The 20397-nt window shown below is 46.9% G+C and overlaps 1 protein-coding gene across 3 annotated transcripts in view; it reads right to left on the bottom strand.

Annotated features, from left to right (window-relative positions):
• Positions 1–20397, bottom strand: part of HIVEP3 (HIVEP zinc finger 3) — a 105334-nt gene that overhangs the window by 82716 nt on the left and 2221 nt on the right. For all 3 annotated transcript variants that reach the window (XM_065697898.1, XM_065697896.1, XM_065697897.1), the window contains exon 2: positions 3524–3618. The gene's annotated coding sequence lies outside the window, so the exon portion shown is untranslated. The remainder of the gene's footprint in view (positions 1–3523; positions 3619–20397) is intronic.

Below are 20397 nucleotides of genomic sequence, written 5' to 3'. Positions count from 1 at the left end.
CCTAAGAAAACATCCCAAATTAAAATATAAACCACTGGGCCACAACACCAGCTTCATTTTTAGAAGCAGCTTAAAATAGAGCGTGTGTTACCTTGTGAAAAACCATCTCCTCTCTACTTTGGTAAAGGATGACATAAAAGCAATGATACACCCTCCTCTGTGGAGAGGCACTTCACACCCTGCACCAGGATTACTGCACACCACCAAGCTAAAAGACTGAAAACAAAAGGAGGGGGGGAAGTACAAAATGGGTCTTAACACCTCAATGAGATACCAGGATTAAAGACAGGAATATAAAGGGATGAGACAATGAAGATTTTGGAAATAAAGGCATATTTCCCCCTAAAAAGTGAAAAGAAAGAGCTGTGCGTATTTTGAGAAAGGGTTTTGGTTTCTGATAGCCAGCCCTGGGTCTGAAACGGATGCTGATGCAATGTGAACTCTTGGTTGCTGCTGTGAAACCATGCAAAGGCTTGACATATCCTGATCTGGCAGTGCAGTACTCTTCTGCACCAGTAAAGTAATGGAAAAAGAAAGGAAAAGAGCCCTTGGCAGCAGGGTGCATCACTGCACCAACACCATAGGGTGCCTTTCTCTTGAAATAGGCTCCAGTTGACACAAGGACTTGAGAGGACATCCAATCCTCAGGTATCCACCAGAAACCATTGCAGATAATGAAGTCTGTGCCAAGAGCAAATACTTTTCCACAGCTCCTAAAAGGGGCCTATAGGAAAGATGGGGAGGTACTTCTTAGCAGGGCCTGTTGCAACAGGATGATGGTTTTACACTAAAAGGGAACATTCAGGCTGGATGTGAGGAAGAACTAGCTGGAGATGTCCCTGCTCATTGCAGAGGGTTTGGACCAGGTAGCCTTTGAAGGTCCCTTCCAACCCAAACTATTCTATGATGTAACTGACAAAGATGTAGAGTAATGGTCATAGCATCCACACAGGGAAAATCTTCTGGTCTTTCAGACTTGCAAAATTCAAAGCCTTCTTCATATTTTGATTGAAGCTTTCAAGGAATAAACATAAAATGAGAATAGAGGGAGGAATCTGATGGAAAATTACCTCCTCTGACAGCTACTGTTCTGCAACCTTCGCTATACACGGATACATATGGGCAGGGACATATGCAATGCCATACAGTTTTGTTTAGTGAAAATCAGAACAGCTTTTCAGAAATGGAAAACAGTAAGGGGGGGAAAAAAATACAGGGAAAAAAGTGATGGGAAAAGTCAGTGGCATATGCAAGTGAGAAAAGATACGGCTTCTGGTGAGACTCAAGTGGAAAATGACAGAGCGACTGCTTCAGAGAGGGAAAGCCAAGTGTGGGATGGGGCAAGGGTGCTCTGCAGATGAGGGTTTGGGCCATACCAGAGGATCGGGAGCAGAACCAGGCTGTGCCTGAGGGGAGATTTGGGACAATCCTCAAAAAAGAAGCTGTGAGAAGAAATGTGTTCAAAGGCATTAGCACAGGGGTAGCTGGGTCAACTCCAGATGGGCAATGTGGGAAAGGTGACAGGAGATGGATTTACTGACAACACAACATGCAAAAGAGGAGATGGAGAACTAATGGCTGGCTCTAAATGCTGAATGCAACACAATTCCCCCTGAAAGCCCAACCAGCCTGAGATTTATGCACTGCCCCATGTGAAACAAGTCAAAACTACTACTAAAACTCATCAAGATTTCAAACAAAACTCCTTAGATGTGCTTTTATTTCACCTAATTAAAAGCCAGGCAGCTAAATTAATCCTAATTAATCTGATTAGGATTACTGCGGTAGTAGGAATCATTTACTGGTATCAGAAGCTTTTTTTCCCTTCTCTCCAGAAAGAATTCCCTTCGTGCACCTGCTTTTAACACCACCATACTAGATAGCACATCCCAAATGTAATTCCATTACGGTCAGGAAAGATTTCATGCACTCAGCGAAATGCAATGAATAAATACAAAATCATTCACATTATGTACTCTCTACAGGGATATTTAAGGCATTTTCCTCCAAAGTAAATCAGTTTTATGTAGCTAAAGTCCTTGAAAATATCAAATTGCAAGTTTTTGTTCACAGCACTTCATTTCTTCTCAAATTCTTGGAACTTTGGTAAAGACACAGAGGTCACAGAGGAGGGGATGAGAAGCAGCATTTCTCATCCGGCTCACTCTATGAGCCCAACACAATACCAGCCTCCCGTGCCTCAGTTTACCCCTCTGCAACATGGGAATAGTATTTCTGGCCCCACGGCAGAGGTGCTGGAAATCCTAATTCACTGTCATAGCTCTGAATTCCAAGGAGAATGGCAGGTAGAAGTTATGTGCTCCCATTTAAGCTTAAATTAACAGAAACAGCAAATGTCACAGAGCAGACGAGGTTTGAAACTGAGAGCTGTTCTGACAAACATATATACCTTTAGATGCAGCTACCAGCAAACCCCAGCTTCACACTCCTCTTGAGAGGAAAACCAAGAAACTAATTCTCATTTGAGTTCATTTGCAACTCATTTCCTTTGGGGTCCATCCACCGGTTTTGTTTCCATTTCTTGTTTGTTCAGCAGTGACAGGGACATAAGCAGTGACTGTCCACTGTATTTTTGGTCTCTGTGGGCAGCAGCTGGCTCTGCCCCTTGCATTATGTATGTGAGCTTGGTCTATAAAGCTGCATTTATCAGACCCCATGGAAATTCCTAAATCTTGGAATACTACACCTTTTGCCATCTGCACCAAAATGAACCTATGTGATAGTCCACTGACACAGAAACACAGTGTTTGAGCCAGAGGGTGAAAATGCAAGCACAGGACATAGACATCAACTTGGACACAGCCTTGCTGCCACCCACAGCAGGTCCAACACACCCCCACCATCACCCACAACTGCCTCCTTGGCTAGTAAGGCATGAAACAAACTGCATTTGCTTTCCTTCTCTCTGGATCTTAGCCCCAAACGCTCTTCGTTGAAGAAGTATTTGCAAAAGGGACACTACAGGATGTGAACAGGAGGTAGATTTTCCATTGAGAACAAGGGCAAAAAGAAAACTGCAACAAATAGATGGGGAAAAGTTGCCTATTTTCAAAGGAAGCACAGCTTCTACCCTTTCAAACCACAGAAAAGGCAGAGTCACCCTGTTAATTATGCGAGGTGCTGCCTTAAAGGCCAGGTTGGACGGGGCTTGGAGCAAGCTGCTCTAGTGGAGGGTGTCCCTGCCCGTGCAGGGGTTGGAACTGGATGAGCTTTAAGGCCCCTTCCAACCCAAACCAGGCTGGGATTCCATGATTCTATGGCAAATTTCTCATTACAAATCTCCAAGAGAGCTGATGAAATCTCCTGCTTTGGGATACAAATCTCATCATCCCAGGGAGCTGCTTTTGCACCTTTTGCAAGGCAAATGCATCATTGTATGATGCTGCCACAGTGTGCACTGGCAAAGGGAAAGATGCATCAAGGGGGTGCCCAAAGTGTCCTAGCTCTAGCACAATTTGGTATCTTTAAGATTGATCTCAGTGACGGAACATAGTATGCTTACTACAATTGCTGCTGATACCAGGCTGGGACAGGCTGCAAGTACTTCGGAGGCCAGGATTAGGATTCAAAATGATCTTGATAAATTGTAGAAATGGTCTGGAAAAAAAACAAGGAGAAAGACAATTCAGGAATGATGGATGCGCAGCGCTAAGACAGGAATCATCAATGGCAAGGGAAAGTATTATTATCAGCTCACAAAGTTGGTGTTTTCTGTGGGGAAAAGGATCTCAGGATTACCACAGATCACAAACTGAACAGGAGCTGAACACAGTCACGTTGCTGCAATAAAACCAAACGTCACGCTGCAATACAGAGAGAGGTGAACTTTTCACCAAGGAACTTCTCATTTACGTAGCACAACCGGAGGTCTGATATTGGACACCGCATTTCCATAAAGCTCTGGAGAAAGTCCCAGTGCAGACAGTGAGAACGATCAGAGATTGAGAATGCACAGCCTGGAAAAATCAGTGAAACAAAATCGCATCCATCTGGACCAAAGAGTAAAGACAACAGGGAGGCATCAGAATGGTCTTCAAACACATCAACAGGGTCACAGGAGAAAGGAATAAACTATCCTCTTGGCTTGTAAAGAGTAGCAGTTGGTGTCATAGTCTTAAACTGCATCAGGGAACACAGGTTAGACACTAGGAAGAGTTTCCTGACTAAGGGAAGAAGTACATTATGACAGTTGAAGTCCCATTCACCACATGATCCACACAGGGAACCCATCTTTCCCCACTGCTGTCTATCTATGCAGACCAGGTAGAGGAAAGAGTATTATTATGTCAGGATTATGGAGAGAAGAAAGAGACCTGAAGAGACCAAGTCATGTGCCAATGCCATGCAGAGGATCTGCCACAATAAAAGAAAAGCCCTGTCCAGTGGTGTAATCTCTGCTTAGGGAAATATTCAACTATATTTAATAGAGGTCTCACTCAGCTATGTGCAGATTCACTGCTTGTGTCAGTACGTAATAGGATCTCAGAACAGTTTTACTCTGCCTTCCCATGACATGCAAAATACCCACTAGCAGGTGAAAGACTGCAACAGCAATGCTGACAGTACTAATTTCTCATCAGAAGTAACCTGCCCAGAATACCGATGGGGCCGGAGGGCAGGAGTGTGATGGCTGAGGAGTGAAAGCAAACACTGCTAGCAATTTCCACTGAGTGCAAAAATCGATGTGTAATAAGGTGCTGTCCCAGTCTGGCAGGATGCTGATGCTACAGTGGGGGCTGCAACAGGCACCTCACCTGGGCTGGCAAAGGGTCTCACAGCTTCCCTTGAGAGGCGCAAAGGGAGCATGGTCCAGGCAGAGTCTTCCTTCTGCACACCCAGTGAATAGGCAGCCTCTGGTATCTGCTGAGATCTTCACCAATGCTCTCAAGAGACCAAAATAGGGCTCACTGAAGCATCATCAAGCCCTGGCTGCCACCTGGCTATAGACAAGCTAGGAAAATTCAGGGCTAGAACAGGTACTACAGATGCTTTCATCAGAAGGGAATTTTCATTTTAACAGGAAGATATCATAATAATAATAATAATCATAAAACAACCCAATAACAGTAAAGAGAGTATTTCAGAAGCAGACAGCGATGCTACGCAGTGCAAAACTGCCCTGGCTTTAGCAGAGTATTACTGCTGTATCACTCCTCTACCATGAAGGCTTCTTCAGAGCACCTCCAACCACAGCAGCTAAAATGCCAGTGGGAATAAATGCTGGCCTTGCCCCCTTGCTGGTGCATAAACATCTCAACACATTTCCTTTAAGCTGTCTTTGACAAACTGAAGCTCCAGCCTTTATCCCAATTTAGTTCAGAAGCATCCTATGAAACGGCAGGCAGATTTCTATTGATAAGTAACATCAATCTTAACTGGGGGGCATCTGTCCTTCTCGATTTTGAACAGAGAATATCAGATTAAAAGGGAAAAGGGAGGGGAGTGGCAGCAGCAGTCCAGGCACTTGAGATAAAGCAGCTGTTATCACCCTCTCCAATGAGGATACGTGCGCTATCTCCAAGCAATGACTCTGTGAAAGCAGTTGGAACACAGGTTAAAAATTCATATCCCAGCCAAGCTGTGCTCACTAAGGTAGAGGAGGGTCATTGCTCCTGTGACTTTACATTATGTGGTGGTACTATCAGGTACACTGGGCAGCTCACTGCTCCAGCCATCCTCTTCAGGCAGGGAAGAGCCTTGCTGCTTCTCCTTTTTTTGTGGTATAAAAGCTTGCAAAACCATTTAGATGAAAAATCTCCATTTCAGGTTGAAAACAACTTTGTAAATCACACAACTAGTCTAGCACGGAGACATCTGGCACATCTCCTTCGCAATGACTGTGGACAGGGCTAAGAAAATTAAGGCTGTTCAGCCTGGAGAAGAGAAGCTGCGTGGAGACCTCAGAGCAGCTTCCAGTGTCCGCAGGAGGCTACAAGGGTGCTGAAGAGGGGCTCTTCATCAGGGACTGTAACGATAGGACAAGAGGTTATGGGTTTAAACTTGAACAGGGGAGATTTAGGTGCTGCATCCCAAGCAGACTTGCAGGACAAGAAACAGCTATTTAAATGAGCAACTGAAAGCATCCAGGGTCCTGATTCAGCAGCTGAGAACAGGTACCAGCAAAGCTGTGGATCTCAGGAGGTAACAGCACTGAGGGACTAAATTTCTGTAGTGGCTATTTACCCACTAAGAAGAAGAAAAATCAGGTCCATCACTGATGTGCTATTTCACCCTGCTGACAGGAAAGAGCTGGAAAGGGCCATTGCTTCTGAGCTTAATTACATCCGAATCTTCTAAGGGTGAGGTAAAAGAGTACTTCATGAGCCAAAACCCGAAAAGTTAATATATTATACTGCAGCAAGAACATAGCATCTTCAAAGCTTTCCCTCCCCACACCCTCGAGTGTGAAATCAGAGCTATTTTTTTTCTCAGTAATGCTTTTTGCTCATTTCCTGCCTGGCCTCATACTCATATAACAATGAATCAGGATTAATTAACATCAATGTCAAGATTAAGATCATGCCTAACCAGGACTTTCTTGTCATCTTCTAGGGAATTAAACTAAAGCCACATAATGACGGACTGACCACACAGCCAGGTTGGGCTACCTCTGTTGACCCATGGGGAGCTGGTGCTTCCAGGTGAAAGCAGCTTGCCTTTAGCACAGATCTCTTGCTTTGGGAAAACAGACAGTCTCCCAAGCTGGTTCTTTGTTTCCCATGAACCTTTCCTAAAGCAACCATCACCATTTATGTTCACATTCCCAGGCAGGAAGCAAGAAGCCATGCAGAAGCCAGAAGCTGTGGTCTGAGGTGATCAAGGTGCACTTTTAGTATAAGATACTGCAAGCCATAAGCTAGTATAGAAAGGAAAAACAAGTCCAGCAGTCTGCGGTGCTCTGAAATCAGACATTGGTAGCTGAGAAGAAAACTTCCCTGGATTCTCCTCCAAATATACACTTGAGACCTCTATCAGGCTCTATATTCCATATTTGAGCAAGCTGCTCTAGTGGAAGGTGTCCCTGCCTGCGGCAGGCAGTTGGAACTGGACGAGCTTTCAGGTCTTTTCCAATCCAAACCAGTCTGGGATTCTGTGATATGCTCATAAGGCTGATTACTATCAATTAAGCTATAAACTTCTAGACAGCTTTTTGTATGACCGAGGAGAAGGTCTTGTCTTTCTCATCTGGGCAATTACTCATCAGGCATGAACTGGTTTGAACTGCAAGTTTAAACCAAGAGTTGCAGCAAAAAGGTGGTACGAAACCACCTCTCCAGCCCACACTATGCAGCAAATAGGTTCAGCATCACAAGCGCTGTGATGTCTCGATTCGAAGACCCTCAGGAAATCGGCAGCCCCCCCTTTCCCAAGTTTTGGATACACATTATAAACACAATGTTCTGAAAAGAACTCTGCTGTCAAGCATGACATAGTGCCTATGGCAGTCTCTACAGCTACTCATTCATCTTTCCTACAGCCCTATCAACAGCGTACCAAGAACAACAGAAAAATTATTCATGTGGCACATTTCTGGTGCGTGTTGGTTTTATTTTACTTCAGTACTGTAGAAGTTAAAAAGCATGGCCTGTGCCTTTAGAAATCATTAAGAGCAAAGAGAGCCACAAGTATGGGGAAGTGCTGGGGACTTTAACTTTTTGACACTTCTGCAGAGCAAAAGTACTCTGCCGAACTAAGGGAAGTGGAGCGAGGCTATGAACTAAGATTGAACCAAGAGTTCATGGGGCTTAAGTTTAGGATGTAATCAGTTATAGAAAAGAGTGTTAAAAAGCAAACAGAACCTCTTTGCAGAACGCTGGCCTGCATCCCTCAGCAGAAACCATCTTACAGAATCACAGAATAGTTAGGGCTGGAAAGGACCTTAAGATCATCCAGTTCCAACCCCCCTGCCATGCTCAGGGACACCTCACACTAAACCATCTCACCTAAGGCTTCGTCCAACCTGGCCTTGAACACTGCCAGGGATGGAGCACTCACAACCTCCCCGGGCAACCCATTCCAGTGCCTCACCACCCTAACAGGAAAGAATTTCCTCCTTGTATCCAATCTAAACTTCCCCTGTTTAAGTTTTAACCCATTACCCCTTGTCCTGTCACTACAGTCCCTGACAAAGAGCCCCTCCCCAGCATCCCTATAGGCCCCCTTCAGATACTGGAAGGCTGCTATGAGGTTTCCAGGCAGCCTTCTCTTCTCCAGGCTGAACAGCCCCAACTTCTAGGCTGTTATTTCAGTAAAAAATAAATGGCCAAACATATGTCCTAACGACTCAGTAGGATAAAAACCTTGGCTTAACCAGTGCAAAATGAAGAGCTTCATTCTCCAACCTCCAAAATACAAATGCCCAATGTTGCTCCTCCCAAGAGCGAGCAACCAGAAAGATCACACCACTCATCTCACCCCATCAGCAGCGAGGGGAGAGATGACACCTCCTGCAGTTCCCTGCAGCGGTCTGTGCTCTCACACTGAGGGCCAGAGCAGCAACCAGAATCTTCGGAGGGTTGTAAGGCCTGATAAAGCTACCCTACAACAAGATGAGCTCCAGCAGAAGCGCATCACCGCACTGCACATGCTGAAATGCCACAGTATTCTCATCTCCCCGGCCTTGAAGCTCCCACAGATTAGCAATTTCTATGCTACCACTCACTTCCTTCAACCTTTTCATCTGAAGGACAACACAAAAGCGTAACCTTGAGCACAGCGCCCAAGACTAATTGTGATTTCTCAATTCCACTCATGGCACAGGCTCAGTCTGTACAAAGCACAGACTGGGGTGGGGGGGGGGGGGGGTTGCCCTTATGAGAGAGGGAAAAAACAGCAGCAATTCTCTTCTGCGCACAGAAGTTCTGCTCTACTTTTGCTGGATGACACACCAAAGAACCACAACTGCACAGCCCAAAGGAGACAAACGGCTGATGCAAATGGAAAACAATGCAGCAAAAGGAAGTAATTCTGTAAGGCGATCACTTTGTTCTTTCAGGGGCTTTCTGGGGTACCTTCTTTCCATAGAAAGTTTCCATTACAGTTATTTAAATGAAACGCGTGTATATTTTTGTCCTCAAACCCATGAGGTTGCATAGCAGGAGGCCTGCTGAAAATCAGTAAAACAATATATAGACTTGTGCACAGGTCCAGGTTCTTTGGTCAGAAACAGAGAGAAAACACAAGGAATGCCCCAAGACAATTAGCGAGTTACCTGGAAAGGCTTCAAGACATCATTTAGTGAAGTCACTGCAGATGTTTTGGGGGTTGCAAAACTGCAAGCACGTGAAAAGCAAGAGTCCAAAGGTACCTGCACAAGCCCATACACCTTCATGGGATGGGGCAAAATAGGGAAAGGGAAGAGCTGAATGAACATTTGGAAATCCCACCACTAAGAGTCATCCCAACACTTGAAACACAGCAAGGCTGGAGAAACATCCTCACGTTGTTGGGTTGGAAACACTTTTCCAGGACGCAGATTCTCATTGTCTCCATGTGGGGCTCCAGCAGCATTTCCTCAGACACGAAGGAAAACACCACCACAAAGAGGGGTGAAGCCTGGGTAAGAGCTTCAGACCTAATTCTACACCTCCAAGTGATTTTCACTATGAGGGTGCTGAGGCGCTGGCACAGGGTGCCCAGAGAAGCTGTGGCTGCCCCATCCCTGGCAGTGCTCAAGGCCAGGCTGGATGGGGCTTGGAGCAACTTGGTCCACTGGATGAGCTTTAAGGTCCCTTCAATCCAAACCACTCTGTGATTCTATGATTTTAGGATGTCTATGCCTTCCCCCAAGTCTGCAGATGGCTGAATATTCAACCAGCTTTTGCTTCCTGGCACTGTGCAGCAATGCAGTGGCATGAACACAGCATATAAAAGACCATTTCTGCAGAAGATTTACAATCCACCTATAAACCCTCAAAAGGGGTTAAATAACATGCGTTTCTTATGGGAAAATGACTCACAGGAAGGATGGCAACAATGCACTGCTATAAAATATTCAACATAATCGGTCTCTCTGCCCTGGACTGAAAGAATAGAAACCAAGGGAAGTGGACCTGTGTTTTCCTCCTGGCTCTCAAAGTCACTAATGGCCCAGTGGTTCTGTGAGCAGATGCCAGCAGCGTACTGCAGGCACCGCAATTTACTCGCTGCAAATTATTGCCTGGCATTTAATTAACATTTTATGGTGGCGATTCCCATCAGCTTCTCCCCACAGCACCGAACGAACAGTCCGAAAAGTGGAACTTTGGGAGCAAATGAGCCCAGCTCATCAATAACGTACTGGAGCCCCAAAAGAGGAAAAGAAAGTGTGTGGTAAGAGGGCTGGTGATCTGATGCAGGGGCCCCACGGTGCTGTTCCCGGCACTGACGCCTGCTCTGAACCAGCCTGAAGCTGGCTGTGGGGTGAGCCCAGAGCATGGATTGTGTTTTAATGCTTGGACTCATGGAGAGTCGCGCAACATCCCTTCGTCGCGCAGGATGGAAGAACCAGACTCAACAGTTCACTTGTCCAGCTAGGGAGGAAAGCACTTTTACTACAAAAAGCTTTTTATGCGCTGTTTCATTTCCCATAACATAGAACAATCCCAAGCTGGTGGCAGGATCTGTCCACATAATGAAGGCTCCTTAATAATTTGTGCCTTTTTTTTACCCCAAAACAATGAATGACTTGCACCCATCATAGCAGTGGGAGGCATCAGGGAGCTGGATGGACTGACATATCCACTGCTTGTAGTGGATGAAGCAGAGGGACTGGGTCTTCTCAGTCCTAGTCTGCTGCTCCATACACTCCACCATGCCCATAGCTTGCAGAGTTTCAGCTAGGGGCCGGATGGAAGCAGGAGACCCATCTTTTCTCCTGTCTTGCACATTTTTCCAGTGGCTTCCATAAAATCCAGTAACTAAAAGCACAAGTGTAGGAGACTCCGCAGTTCTGGGGCTTACACACAAGCTCCCAACCATCCCGGAGACTCTGGAATGATCAGGTGTGCAGAGGTCCCACAAGTGCTGCTGGCAGTAAAAGAAGAAGAAAATCCTGTGAGTATCACGAGATATCTCCTGAGTCACGGACACAGTGATCCCGAATCCATGAGCAAAACAATACAGCCAAGGAAGGAAACGGTCACATCCACAAAAGCCGATGCCTGATAGCACTAGATTATCCCAAACCTTGGTGTCCTTCTACTAGTTGAGGCCACCCTTAATCCTTCCAAAAAAGACAGGGGAAAGCTAAAAGGCAAGACAAAGCATCCTCAGTTGCTTGTGTGCTTAGAAAAACTGCCCTCCTGATACCTGCAGACATCTGCTGGGAGAGGCACAAGACCCAAGGAAAGCAGAGTTTTCATGTGACGTGAGATGCTAAAGACAACAATGCAACCCCTCTCTGTCCACAGCTAGAGGAAACAGAGGCTTACCCGCACACCAGCTCCAGGGCCAGGATGGATTAACACCGTCATCTGCCTAACACCTTGAAGTACTGGGGGAAACACAGCTCTTAAATAAAGGCTTAAGACTCAGGGTCTCTGAAGACCTGAAATACCCAGGGGCAAGGTAGATATTAGCTCCTCTCCAGAGTCTCAGAGGTTAACACAGGCACTGCTGAGCTGCTCTAAGCAAAGCTGCAAACCTTCCTCCTAAAGGTATCTGCTGATGCTTTACCTCCCTGTGCAACTGCTTTGGAAAGTCAGGGGAGGCAGAGCTGGAATGATGGATGCAAAATTAAAAGCTCAATAAATAATTAATTGCTGAGGTCATCAAATTGTACGGATCTGTCCATCTCACTCCCTGCTCTCCTGTTAATCAGAGGAGGCTCTATTCCTATGGTGGGTGAAGTGGTCCTGGAAGAACCATCATTTCTGCACACCGCTGCCATGAAGCTCATACTGGGTGCCGTACAAATCAATAGCCATAAATCATGTGCTGAATGCAGTGAAGACTTTCAGAGTGTTAAGCAAACAGAATGCCTCCAGAGATCCCAAAATAAAGTGAGAGGCGACTTTGAGTAAATTATTCAGGTAATTATTAAAATGCAAAACATCAAATATGTATAGCATAGACAAAACCGCCCTTCCTCTTTCCGGTATCGGCCTCTCCACAAATGCCAATGAAAAGGAGCATTCTGAAACACCACAAATAAAATATATGGCAGACATGAAAGCTGGTGAACCCACCTCACCTCCTGGCCACTATAACCCTTTGTTTTCCTCCTGTCCATGCGCTATCTCCCTGTGATGGTAAGCTCCCTGAAGCTGGGACCAGGCGGCCAGCTTGCCCGATACATGCAATTTCTGGTATGTGATGGAGACATTCTGATTATGAATAAGTGATTAATGAGACTGAACAAGAACCTCCAGAATGACAGAAGTTTATCCCATGGGAGACGTGTTGCAAAGCTGGTTGCATCCTCCAGAGACAGGCTGCTGAGCAAGGTGAACTGATGTGATTGAGCATGTCGGGTCCTTGTGCTTCGAGGAGCATAGCAGTGGCATAATCCAGTCTCTGGACTGGCTTAGTTCAGCTCCCTGACAAGGAATAATGATACCCCGAGTATTGGAAGCACAGAGGAGAAATAAGGGGTTTATTCCTGCATCAAAGAAGGAATTGGGGAAATTCAACCATTCAAACGGCAATTTAGTGAGGGTTAATAGTTAATGTTTGCACAGAATGCCAGTTCTTCACAACCTCGTGCAAGCACTCAGGACCAGTCTGCGCTGTGCTGCACCTACAAAACGGGTTTTTAAAGTTTCCCAGCAGCTCTCTCCCAGTTTGTGAGCAGTGATGTTCCCATATCCATGCAGAAATGTCATGTTATGTGGGAGGAATGCCATGCTAAGCACAGCCCATGCGTATCACTCTGGTACTAATACATTACAGGAAGAGAAGACAGCCCAGCACTGGTGGGGAGCTGCAGTAGTAGGATGAACATCCTCACTGCTCCCTTTGGACATGGGACTACAACAGCCTTGGGTGCACAGGCTGCATGGCATGGGAAGAGCACACTCCAGCTGCACAAGGTCCTCTCCCTGCAGTAACTGACTGTATGATTCCCTCACCACATTATACAATCCCAGCCTGGTTTGGGTTGGAAGAGACCTTAAAGCCCATCCAGTTCCAACCTGCTGCCCCAGAGCTGGATCAGGACTGCAGGGGGGTCCCCCCAGAGCGCAGCAGGGGCTCTTGGCTCAAGTGCTCACTGAAGCCAGGTCATGGGGAGCTTCTCCTCACCCAACACCCCCTGCATGTCAGCCGCACCTCACTGCACATGAAGCTGTGGCACAGAAACTCTGGTCTTTGTGGAGCAGCTCCTATCTGGAGGTGGCTCCTCCAGCAGCAGCAGGTCCAGGGGCTCTCCCACCACGCTTCCCACCCTGCGCATAGTGCACAGGAGATGCTCCCACATCTGGGCACCGCGGCACATCATCATCCCGAATCCAGCCTCAGCCATGCGGTGAAGCCATGCCCGTCTACTCTAACAGAGCCATTTGTTGCCACAATGGAGCAGGACACCCGTAAATAGGTCTAAAAACTCCCTATCACCATATACATTCATCTGTAACTTCTCATACTTCTCTAAGATCATCCCAGCTATCTTCAAATTTCTTTCCTCTTCATAATAAAAGCTAACTGATGTTCTTTTTCCTGAAGCACCATCATACAACACAGCACCAGAATGCAAGCACCAAAATTCCCCTTTTCCAGTATCCTGGGTGCTCTTCTCTGCCATTTCACTTCAGCTGTTTCTCAACTCCATTAGAAACACAGCCAATAAAAATCTCCTGAATACACTGTTCCCAATTAAAGTGAGCCCTTATGAAACCAGTATCACAGCCACTTGCTTAATATATTTCTCCCTTGAAGAACTTCACAGTGTTTCCTTGATGAACCCCCAAGCATAACAGTTTCCACAGTGATTACAGAAAAAGCAGCAGCGCCAGAAATAACACCGTTCAATGGAAAACATCCCCTGCGCCTGCTCTCACACATGCACACACCCAGAGCACAAACGGGCTCATTGGCACTGGGGACGAGTCCTCCCCGCGACAGCCCAAGCACCGACTGGCTGCCGCAGTGCAAATGCAAGCAGAGATGGAAACTGGATCAAAATATCACTTTTTAAGTGGCTTAGGGATTGGACATGGGCAGGTACCTTCCATACAGCATACTCTTGAATAGAGAGAGAAACCAGTCCATCCCAATACCACACTCCAAAAGCAGCTTTCTTGAGTACATGATGCAAATTATTTTACCCAGCAAGGTGGGATGGAATGACCCCTCCAGGTGCTGTGTCTTGTCCTGTGAAAGGCAATCTGAGTTCTGACACCGACCTGGTGCAAAAGCAGGAATGTACCAAGTACCGGAGCTTCTCTAAATCATATCCACCCCCTTCAGCACTCACGTTCATTCACTTATCTGAGGTCTGAGGCATGCAAAGCTGCAGTTCCCATTCACATGAAACTCTGGGTGTGTTTTCAGGGGGCTCTCCCCACTCGGGCTGTGGGCAGCCTGCTCTCAGTATGTGGGCAGATGGAGGCTTTGGCCATCTCTACTGCTGCTGGGACGGGACTGACATAGAATCATAGAATCCCAGCCTGGTTTGGGTTGGAAGGGACCTTAAAGTTCCTCCAGCTCCAAGCCCTGCCACGGGCAGGGACCCCTTCCACTGGAGCAGCTTGCTCCAAGCCCCTGTGTCCAACCTGGCCTTGAGCACTGCCAGGGATGGGGCAGCCACAGCTTCTCTGGGCATCCTGTGCCAGCGCCCACTGCTCTAGTGGAAGGTGTCCCTGGCCATGGGGTTGGAACTGGAGGATCTTTAAGGTCCCTTCAAACCCAAACCATGCTGTAATGCTATGATTCCACATGACCAAATTACTGTTCACTTCGGAAGGTATCGCTCCAAGATGGACAAAATGGGTTCAGAAAGAAAAAAACCCAAATAAAAACTAGCCGCCAGTATCCAGCTTAGATTCTTTCCTGACAAGTCTTGTGCTTGACATGACTGACACATCCACAACCAGATGGCTCCCAGGACCAGCGAGAGACAACCTTGACTGCCAGCAGAGATTTCCAGCTCAGAAGTGGGATTGGAGGCTTTCTGTTATATTCCCACACTTCATTTCTGCCTTTACACCAGTTTACTTAGAAAGATTTAACTGCTGGTTTAACATTTTGGCAATCCATTTCCAGGCTTCACAATAAGATTGAATTCTGATGAATGCAAATATGAACGCAAAGTATTTGCTCACTTTGCAGCAAATCCCCACAGGTGGATGACAGATCAAAACACAAAGGCAGCAGACCATGTCTATGGCAATGAGTTACAGGCAGAAGTGAAAAGCAGCTACATTCCATGGAGAACAGAAGGCAACCAAGTCCTCATCTGGGACTTTCCCTTAACTTCTTTAAAGACCTAAACCCTGCATAATGCATAATAAAACCAACACTGCAGGCGTTTTCTTCAGCACAGCGCTGCCTTAGGGTTATGAAAAAACCCTTCTCTTTGGCAGCAATGGTTTCAGCCTTCCTAGCTCGCCTGAATGCAAACGGCGCCATTCAGAGCAGGTTTGCAAAAGCAGCAAGGGTTTGGTTTTAATAAATACTCCTTGAATTAAAAGGATTACCTTCATAATGGTACAAACCACAGCAGTAAACTCATTAGACACTGAGTCATTACTGTAGGATGCTATCAGATGTGAAGATCCAGCCCGTGCTGCTGGCAGCTCTACTTGTATGATGTGAGGAAGATCTTAGGTGATTCTTGGGTCTCTTCTATCCATTTGGGCAGCTTTCTGAGTGGCTGCTGGGCCATCAGTGCTTAAAAGCAATCACTTCCTCCACCTAGAGCGCTCATGAACCCTAACAGCACATCTTTACCATAGTATGTTTGCATAGGTATTTGTAGCCATTCATTCTAGTATAGAATATTATCTAAAATAGTATCAATGTACCTTTATTTAGCATTTTTCACAGTGGTGGAAAGAACTCTGTGGTGTTTTACAAGCTGCTGCGGAGGGAGTGTGGCAATGCTCCTGGGAGGGAGGGAGGGAGGGTATTTTTAACCCCATTTTACAGAAGTGGGAACTGAGGCACGCACTTTTCCACAGAAGGACATTGGCCAGAAACCCTTGCAGGATAGCATCCAGCAGAGCTCCTCACTTCCAGAAGAAGCCTACACTTATTCCAGGCTACAGCGGTCACCCTGTTGTGTCCCAGCCAGTTTCCTCATGTAAACAGAGTGGTGAAATAGGAGGGAAGAGTGGTTTATCTTTAGGTTTTGTTAATTTTAGCCTGAGAAAGTCATGAAGGAAATACCTGAGCACTACAGGCAAGTTTGGGGCAGGCAATTAAACACCCAGCTCAACTTCCAGCCCTGAAAAGCTTCACATTCTTCTGCAGGTATCTACAACTCTATTTTTGCACTTGGTTCTGGCCTGACCTCTCCTTGCACTGTTCTGTTCCAAAGTCAAGCACTCCAAGTCCTCAAAATGAAGGCATTTTTCTTTCAAACATGACCAAAACTGCATTTTCCTCTTAAAAATGTGCAAAGACCCAACGCATTTCTGGTGGGTTCAGATACACACAGGAACGCATTGTCCTGCCCCTACCAGCCCTGACATCCCCCGCAACAGAAACCTCCCCATTCAGACCAGCACTCCAGATGGGATGCCAAGAGACCTCAAATTTGAGTAATCCTTTAGCTGCTTTCACATGTACAAAGAATAACTGCTGTGAACAGCTCTTTTAAGGAGAGCCGCTCCACAAACACCACACAATACTCATCATCCCCTCAAGGAACAGCCATCACCTCTCCATCCTTCCTCACACCCAGCCAGCTCATCACCCTTAACTTGTTCCTCTGCAGCTCATATAACCTGGTGTGCCTGTGCTGCCTCCATAGGAGTTTATCAGATTTACTCCCCTTTGGCAATAGGGTAGCAACTGCAAACCAGCCCGTTACAGAGTCATAGCACATCCCAGTGCTTTCCAAAACACGTGAACGTACTGGAACTTCTTTATTTTTCATTTCTATTCAACTCATTTTAGCTCCATCTCCAGTTTTCCTATAGCTTTACATTAGTAAATCTCCCCAGAAGGCAACAACCCCCCAAAAAACTGAATACAGGGCAGGAGGGAACACAGGAAACCCGTGGGCAGCTATTTAAAGAGTAAGCGATGCCTCATGGAAAACTCTGAAACACTCCGCTGTTAGTGACAAACCCTCTGCATTGGCCCCAGGTCACTCACTACATCCCTTCAGTCCTCAGTGCCACAACCCTGAACAGCAGGGAATGGGGAGAGCCTTTCCATCCAACACCTTTTCCTGGGCATCTCCAAGCAGCTTGGGGCAGGAAGAACCAGCCAAAACCCCAGGGTGTTCCTCCTGAACGCCCTGAAAGCTCCTAGAAGCCCTGAGTTTCACAACCTATTTTGTGAACCCCACTATCTAAATAACAAGGACACATTCACCTTTGCCAGATGAAAGGGATGGAGACAGCAGATGCAGTGCAACGCAGACCTCTATAGCATTAAACCCACGATTTATCTTACCTTGTTACTTTTGGGGTACAGGAGCCGAGTCATAGACTTACCTAGTTGGCTTTTTACCCAAGACCTGAATCAGGAATGCAAGCAGCTCACAACACCCCTCAGGTCCCTCTGCCTTCACTGGCTCAAAGTTTGCTATGATACTGAGGACAGACAGGGCTCTCAAGAGAAAAATCACACAACTGAGGACAAAGGCTAGTCCATGTATTCCTGAGATTTAAATTCACTGGTAATTCTTATGAAAAGTGATAGAAGGTGGTTATAGAATTAAGGGGTTTGGCTGTTTTGTGCCTTTTGAGTTCTGTGAAGTAATGAACTGCCCTTGAGGAGAGAGCATCTCAGCAACGCAGAAGCTGGATTTCAATCTGGATGTAGGAGCGTGGCAGTAAAGAATTCAGGGAACCGGGTTTGCTGGGAAAAGGGCCAGGCCTGATTTCACTGGATTCTCCTGAGGTTTCCCCTCTACGCTGCACCACCAAATGAGGGCTCAGCAAACCCCTCCATGTCCCAGTGCATCTGAGACCAACATTAGCAGAGAAACCCAAATCCTACGTCTGAATTCAGCTGGATGCAGCCAATTTCCAACACACCTTGCCTTCCTGCCTAAAATCTGTAGGTCTAATGGAGAAGCAGAAATAATTGAAACCCCACAGCCTCTCAGGGCTGCAAAGCCTGAATAATGGTTTAATGAGCAGGCGACCCTCCAAAGTCTGAGGAAGGAAGAAGGAAGGGTCTGGATAAGTGGCATGGAAAAGTCAACTTAGGATCTGGAGACTGAGGAGCTGCTGAAACCGAAAACCTCATTTGCACAAGAAAGATTTTCATATCATCAATGTATAATGAAGTTTCCCACCACGCTGAAGATGCTCTGCTCTGAGCTTGTGCCAGTGGCTGACCCGCCTGCTTGCTCCTACAGCCCTGCAAGGCTTTGTGCCTACGCGAGATGGTACACGGGTGTCAAGGCAATGAGGAACAAGCAGTCTGTGCTTACAGCAAGTCCATTTTGGGAAGGTAGGAAAACTTGATCTCACTCATGTTTTCCTCTTGGCTATCCCCGCTCCAAAGCGGCTGAGCACTTCCCAGAAGAAAAGTGTCCCCAGGCTGAATTTTCCGTACAAATGGAAAAACAAAAGGGCTACAAAAATACCGTTTAGATGCATTTAAATGGTTTAGATACTCTTCCTCTAAGGGAGAAGGCTTCTCAGAGGATTTCCACGTGGTTAAGGCTCAAGGTTGCCTCTGCTCATCTCATTGAGCTCTGACACTGGTTTCCTCACCTTACCCTCCCGCACGTGCAATCCCTGTTCACGTTCTCAGAAAGCTCAGAAGAGTGGGCAGTACGGAAGAACCAGTGCTACACGGGCTAGACACAGCCTGGACTTCCTAAGGAGGAGAGGCTGGGCTTGGTTCAGGGCTTTGCAGAGAAAATGAGGCTGTGTAGAGGATAAGGAAGATTTATGGCACATTTACTTTCAGCAAATGTTTTTTGAATGACTGAATAATCCCTTAGTCCCTTGAACACGGGCCCTCCCTGACACACAATGCGTCTTTTGACGCTCATTAAAAGGTTCACCTTATGCAGGCGTGTAATTAGAGCCCGGCAGGATAAAAATCTCCATTCTGATTACTGCACCGATTATAGGCACCGAGATCCCAGCTGACTGTGCAAAGCCGGCTTGGGAAAGCCCATTTTGTTGCATTCAAGTCATGGCACAGCGGGAGCGCTAATCACGACTGTCCTCATGCAAGGTGGTCTCGGCAGAGCCCAGGAGAGGGAGCACCACTGAGAAATCCGAGCGGATTAACAAACCTAAAGGTGGGAAGAATTCAGCAAAGTGTAATGGGCAGGATGGAAAACACAACATCCCTGCATCCCAACTGGCCCTACTGCCTGCCGAGCCCAGCAGAGCTATCAAGATCTACTAACAAGCAGCTTCTTTAAAGTCAGAGGCAATAACGTCGAATGTACATTTTAAATCAATCGCTCTCTTTTCCAGAGGGTTTGGGGTTTTTCCCCCCCCCCTCAGTTTGAACCCCTTGCCAAGAAAGCAACTGCTTTAGAGTGCTTTAGGAGCAGCGAGTCTGCTGAAACCCTTTCTGCATTCAACACGTGCAGCCAAATGTGGCCATAAGTTATGCCGGGAGAGCTCCTCCGAGCTCGGAGCCAGCAGGAACCTCGGTGCGGAGGGGAGCCCGTGGGGGAAGCCAGCTTTCCTAAGGCAGAAGGAGCTCCCCGATGGGGCCATGGGACTTCGCCGGTGACGTACGGCAAGGGAGTTCCCAGGAGCCCCTCATTAATGACCTGCCACCCAATCAACAAGCCGGCGGCGGTGATTTCCCCAGGCGGGATGCACTTCCCGGCTCTCCCCGATTCCTGCTCACCCACCCATGGCAGCGCTGCCTTATCCCGGCAGCTTTCTCAACAGCGCTTTTGTTGGGAGCTTCGGGATAAAGCTGATTTGCGAGAGCGTTTCTCCAGGGACTCACCCCACCGGATCCCTCAGTAGTCCCCCACATCCGATCACGCTCACACCCGCTGCGGACTGCCCCAGCTGAACACTGAGCTATTCTATTGACGGCTATTTTTCAAGAGCAAACTGCAAACATTTCTGAGTTTGCTCACCCCCCCCGCCCCTTTCCTCCACCCCAGCTGCAAGAACGTGCTTTTGCTCAGTCAGGAAAAGCAAATGAGCAGAGCCTGTGGTCCTGCCTCTCCTTTTTTCTGCCACTTATCGGGGCAAGGGGTGAAGGAACCCTGTCCCTTGTGCAGTATGGAAGCTGCAAGAGGGACGTACGCGTTTCTGAAACAGATGATGTCTGACACAGAGAAATCTGAAG

Source organism: Lathamus discolor, chromosome 18 (genome assembly GCF_037157495.1).
Source record: "Lathamus discolor isolate bLatDis1 chromosome 18, bLatDis1.hap1, whole genome shotgun sequence".
In the NCBI taxonomy this organism is placed as follows: Eukaryota; Metazoa; Chordata; class Aves; order Psittaciformes; family Psittacidae; genus Lathamus; species Lathamus discolor.
This window is presented reverse-complemented; position numbering and strand designations above follow the sequence as displayed.